We start from the raw sequence: 6,580 nt of genomic DNA, 5'->3' as shown, positions 1-6,580 counted from the left end.
TGGTGATAGGTATGGGCCTACTTTTTCTGCATATGGTTAGCCAGTTTTCCCAGGACCACTGATTGAATAGACGTCCTTTCCCCATTGCCTATTTTTGTTAACTTTGATGAATATCAGCTGGTTATAGGTTGATTATGATAAGTGAGTACCCTTTGATTCCTGTTTTTTTAATTAAAAAAGAATTGGCTGGGCACTGTGGCTCAGGTGTGTAATCCTAGTGCTTTGGGAGGCCGAGGTAGGAGGAGTACTTGAACTCAGGAGTTTGAGACCAGCCTGGGTAACATAGTAACACTCTATGTCTAAAAAAGAAAAAAAAAATTAACTGCCTGTGGTGGTGCCTGCTTATAGTCCCAGCTACGCAGCTTCTCTTGAGTACTTCTCCTGAGTAGCTGGGACTACAAGGTCCCAGCTGAGATGGGAGGCTGCAGTGAGCTTTGATCCTGTCACTGCATTCCAGTGTGGACAACAGAGTGAGACCCTGTCCCCTCCCCTCACCCTCAAAATAACTGATGTTTGATTTTTTAAGAAAACCATTTATTGAAGTGATTAACTATTTTTCCTTTTTGACATTTTAACTTCATGTTTTGCTAATATTGAACAAACTTTGCATTCCCAGACTAAAGTGTCTTTAATCATGGGATTGTGGTATTTTAAAATATTGTTTGACTTTATTTTCCAATATTTTATTTAGGATTTTTGTATCAATATTTATGAGTGAACCTGGGATATAGTTTTCTGTTAAGTTTTAGAATCAGTGTTACATGGTTTTATACAAATAATTGGAAATCTTTCCACCTTTTTCCTCTGGAAAATTTAACAAACATTTAAATATTTATTACGTGAAGATTTGAAAGACTTCATCTGGAAAATGAATCCTTGTACTTCGGAGGATATTTAGTCTTAGGTAACTTGAAAAATATTTTCCAGAGTTATAAATTTCTGTAGATTGTCTGCCTACTCGTTTGTTTTTTTTTAATTTGTATCTTTCTCAAAAGCTATAAAAAATTTTTTTTCTGGATTTTCAAACTTATTAACAAGGAGTTTAAATTACCTCACTATTGGTAATCCTTTTTACTTTCTCATTCTTAATTGTTCTTTTATTTTACAATTTTATCACAGTGATATCAAAGAATGTGATTTAAACTATTTGCTGTAGGATGTTCCTTTCTTTTTCTTTTCTTCTTCTTTTATTTCTTTTTTTATTTCTTTTTTTTTTTTTGAGACAGTCTCCCTCTGTTTCTCAGGCTGGAGTGCAGTGGCGCAATTTCGGGTCACTGCAACCTCCACTTCCTGGGCTCAAGGGATCCTCCCACTTCAGCCTCCCAGGTAGCTGGGACTACAGGCTTGCGCCACAACACCCAGCTAATTTGTTACATATTTGGTAGAGCCGGGGTTTCGTCATGTTGCCCACATGGGTCTTGAATTCTCGAGCTCAAGAGATCCACCCTCCTCAGCCTCCCAAAGTATTGAGATTACAAGCGCGAGTCACCACACCTGGCCCAAGATGTTCCTTTTTGACATTAAGTCAGCTGAATGGCTTGGAAAGCAGGCCATGTTCTTTCAAGTATGTACCCTTTCTTAACCAATGCAGTCTAGAGGCTTGCTTGAAAATGTGATCCCAAGACCACCAGCACTGACCTGGCCAGGGAGCTTGTTAGAGATGTAGAATTTCAGGTCCCACCCCAGACTTACAGTCACAACCTACATATTTAGCAAGATCTGCTAGTGATCCATGTGTATATTAAAATTCTGGAGAATTTCATACTTTAAATCATAACATTTAATTCTATTGTGAATGTCTTCCACATCACATGTTATTTCTTAATGTTGCATTTTTAAAATGAAATCCATCTTTCATTATAATCTAGCAAAAAGAAGGTTTTTAAAGTTATGACACTGAATACAGTGTAAAATTGCCACCACTTTTCTGAGGACCTAATTACAGCTGGGACTGGCTCCTAACCACATTCTGATGTCATCCTTTCTTCCATATACCCTCCCTTCTACTGCTTGCTAACTTTTAGAATTAGGACCCAAGGATTTTGGCTCTGCAGACTAGGCAGACATGGTCACACCGCCCCCGCCCCCTACACTGAACTGCAAAATCAAGGTAATAACAATGTTTTTGTCCGTATGTTTTTCTGTGATGCTCTGGATTGAGCTCAAGCCACCAGGCAGTGATGCCAGCCCTTGTGCTGAACATCAACGGCAAGAAACAAGCAGTGCATTCTTTCTTCCTCGCAGCACAGCAACTCCAGGAAACCAGAGGAAAGGAGGGCAGGGAAAGACCAGCAAGCTGGTAGCCACACAGGAGCTTGAAAGGTTAGGATTGGGCACAAGTCAAGCTAGTGTATGCATCTCAGGAATTAGGGCTTTGCAGAAGTAATTCATAAAAATATATTACATTCTCATCATGCCAGACCAATGATCCTTCTCAAGGAAATTGTCTTACATCTAAAAACATGGTAAGTGTTCTGGATTTCCTGGCTGTTGCGTTTCATTTTTGTGCATAATAACTCTGGAAATATCTCTGGCAGAGGAGAATTTCCAAACAAGCAAGAAGTGGATAAACCAAGGCAGCTCATTCTTGTAGGGCCTATCAAGTTACCCAGGCAGGCAATTTCATCATTTTCCAGGATGAGGACTACCTTCAGCAAATGTGTAGCTCACTTAGCTCAGAAAAAAATGCTGATCCTTGGTCCAGCCAATACCCTGGATGAGACTGAATCCTCATATTGGTGAAACTTGACACAAACAATCTACTCAATTGGCATGTGTGTGAGAAATTGGCAATGCCTGTTCCACAAACATCTGAAAAATTTTGAGAGCAGGTTTTGACTAACTTAACTTCTTTAAGTTCTTACCAACTAGGTGTTTTTTAGGTTGCTTTATGATCAGACCTTTCTGGAATCAGGGGATTGCTTTGGTCTGGATTAGATCTCCTGTATCACAGATGCCACTAAATGGACTCCCTGAGACGACATTTCAGATCCTGGATCAGGCCCCATTGTATATAGCTCTCCTCTTCCTCTCTCCCCTTCTTCTGTTCCTTTCCTCTTTTCTCTTCTACCTCTCTCTCCATTTCATTACCCCCACAGGCTTATGTTTGGGATCCCCAGAGCATTGCATCAGTTATCCAGTAGACATCTATTATGTATCAGACATAATGCTGGATCACCGTTATCTTGGATGGTCAGAGGAAAAAACTTTCCAAGGCAGGTGAAACTTGAACAATAATAAGCTAAGATAGTCTTACTGATGTTTCTTGAAGCAAAACAAACAAATGTTGCTGAGGCCTGGACTAATTCCTCCTGGACTTATCGTTCCTCCTTCTTTTACAGTCTTTCTAGTCCAAAGTGAAATATTAGATTTGTAAAACAGATTTTGATTATATTTAGAATTTTCTCAATATAATATATATAGAATAAATAGTTATGAACATTCTTTCAAGTATTAGTAATTTTCACTGCAAATTGAAGATCTAAACTTAAATTTCCAAGCATGTATTAATTCATTTGAACTTCTCATATTGGATCACAAAGAAAGCATCCTCTTTAAAATTCCAGATGTGTAATTGACCCTACTGTTTCCTCTTATCTAAATAAAGTATACTGAAGTTGTGAGCTGTTTGCTACATCAAAATATTGGAGGTAAAGGACTATGTTTTAGTTGAATATCTTATTAGGACCTGGAACTAGTGTCAAATTAGAGCCGTTACGTTCTTCCCTAAGGACCCTCCAGAAACAAGAGTGAATATTGTAGAGGAACCAGTGCAACATTAGCCAATGATTTCATTATCAGTAGGAGCTGGAAAGAGTTTTTCCAAAAGTCAGTTTTGGCCTTTCTGCATAAGTCTTGGCACAGCCTCTGTATCCTAGAAATTGGAGTCAAGTTGGAAAGCCTTCCTTCTTGTCCTTGCTTCTTTTGACTCTTGCTTTTATGGCTTCTTCTTTGTCAATTGATTTACTTCTGCATGTACAGACCTCACTTCACTTTCCCAAGAGAAGAAGTCCAGAAGTTCCAACCCTCTGGCTTTTGTCTTAGGTTCACAGCTGTTTTTCCTATCGTTGTCCTCTGCTCAGGTTGTCTCACTACTGACACAGTTGGATGTGGTTGTTTAGGTTAATGTCTACTAATACCATCACTCTAACTATTTTGATTGCATTTAGTATTCTTTCTGTCTCTGAGGTCATCAAGAGAACAAACAATCTTTTGTAAGTCATTTCATTTTTCTTATTTTACTGGCAACATAATAAAATCAGGAAAATCCTTTCTGATGACAAGTTCGGTTGGAGATAAATCTTAGAGCCATGGAATAGATGGTGCGATGAAGCATCACTGCTGTCATCTGAATCCTTGTGTCCTTCCCCACCTCCAAAGTCATATGTTAAAATCTAATCTCCAATGCAATAGCATCAAGAGGTAGGGCCTTTAGGAGGTGATTTGGTCAGGAGGGCTCCACAAGGGATTCGTGCTCATGTAAAAGAGGTCTGAGGGAGCTTATTTGCCTCTTCCTCTATGTGAGGATGCATAGAGAAGGTGCCGTATGTGAAGTAAAGAGTGAGTCCTCACCACGCACCAAATCTTCTGGTGCCTTGATCTTGGATGGACATCCTAGCCTCCAGAACCATGAGAAATAAATTTCTATTATTTATAACTTGCCCAGTCTGTGGTATTTGATAATGGTAGCAGGAATGGACTAAGATAGTCACAAAAGTTAACTTTTTCACTTGTGCAGTTTTGGAGCTCTCTGCTTATGTAGGTTTGTATTCTGTGTGGTGACCCTGTGGTTCATTGTCCCCACCTAGAATTTGCAGCAACATTTTCAACTCTTGGCCAGGTAGATCATTCTCTGTTTAGTTTACCTATTCTCTCACTATGTCTGGATTTTAATTTACTCATTAGTGAGTAACAAAGGAAAAATCCTTGTTAATTCTAATTGGAAAACATGATTAAACCCGTCTCTCAAAATCAAGCCTCTTTTTCCTTTAGGTCCTACAGTGCTGCTGTGCTCATGGCACCTGCTGACAAGGGCTGAGGTGCCAGGGTTGGTCAGTGTAACCTCTGCTGACCCAGGACATTTTTAGGGCCCAAGAACTTGGAAAATTTTTTTAGATAGCTCAGAAGCGAACGTTCTGCTCTCCCAGGCCTTTGTTCCTCCGTGCTTATCATGCCTAGTGTTGCTTTTCCCCTTTTAAGTTTTCCTGAATAATATTATTGCTTTTCATTAGTGCACTCCTCCCCACTTTGACCAGCTCCTCCCCACTTTCAAATGTGAAAATGTTTCACATTTTCCTGAGGTCAGCTCTTGGCTGAATGGCCAGGAACCTCAACTGCAGAAAGCACCAAAACAGCCCTTTCACTAAAAGGGAAAACTTTTATTGAAAGGGGAACTGAAGTTTTAAAGCTGAGTGCAAATAGAGATTGACCACAAAATTCTTGTTGCTGTAGGTGTGGCACTTCACTTGTTTTCCCGAGTGTGTGTGTGTGTGTGTGTGAGAGAGTCTAATGTATCTGTGTTTAGTATCTTTTATCCTCTATTTGTATTCATTTACTCATTCATTCTCATCCTCTCTCTTTTACATGGCTTCAAAATAATTTTTCCTGTTATTTTCATCATTAAAACACAATCAGAACTGATGGTCAGGTGGTCCTCAGTGGCACAGCTATCATGACTGTTAAATATAGAAGTACTTCTGTACCTGACGGCAAGTAACTGTTGCCACAAGACCCACCTGAGTGCTCCTCTGATGCCAAGGGATCCCCTAGCCCTCCTCACAGTCCAGCTTCTGAAGGGCTCATATGCAGCATAGTGAGGGGTGTCCTCCAGGATCCTGCTTTGGCGCACCATCTGCCTGCATCCACCCACTCTTAGGTGGTGCCCTCTATGCTGTACTAGTTATCACATATTTTGATCTTCACCTCCTGTTAATAACAATATTAACCCAGACTGTACGGCTATTTAGCCAATCTTAGTTCTGGAATTCAGCCAAGATTCGGGAAGAAAACAGAAGAAATCCCAGAACCATCAGAATAGATTTCACAAAGTCTAGGCATTGTGCTCATACATGTTCCTCATAAGGAAAGACACTGGGACAACTTAGAGACAAAATTCTTTTTTCTGAAGGAGACCAAATACAACATAAACCTGTAATTATGAAATTTTATCTTGAAGCACTGCTCATCCACGGCAATGGAAGATGGCATGGGAGGCAATGACAAGCATGCATGTGGGATATCAGGATGTTTGGGAGGGAAGTGGTTTGATTTGGGGAATAAGCAGTTGGTCTTTGAAAGTATGACAACAGTGAAGGGAGGATTTATTTTCTGGGACTGCATTGAAATGGCAGGAATTCCTGAGACTGATGAGGCAGTCATTACTATGGGTTCCTCTGGAAGGACCTAAGTCCTTAGCACTTCTAGTTCTTCTGAATTTGGAGTCTGGGTGAAGTGGCTCCAGCAGGCCAGGGGTTAGTCCTCTGCCTGTGAGGCCTGTTGGAAGTGAAGGATACAGTAGCTACAAGGTTACAGAGAACTGGTCAAAGGGACTCAGGGGAATCTGAGTTGACAATCAGTCTGG

The sequence above is a fragment of the Nomascus leucogenys genome, chromosome 3 (genome assembly GCF_006542625.1).
Source record: "Nomascus leucogenys isolate Asia chromosome 3, Asia_NLE_v1, whole genome shotgun sequence".
Lineage (NCBI taxonomy): Eukaryota > Metazoa > Chordata > Mammalia > Primates > Hylobatidae > Nomascus > Nomascus leucogenys.
Note: the sequence above shows the minus strand (reverse complement) of the source record.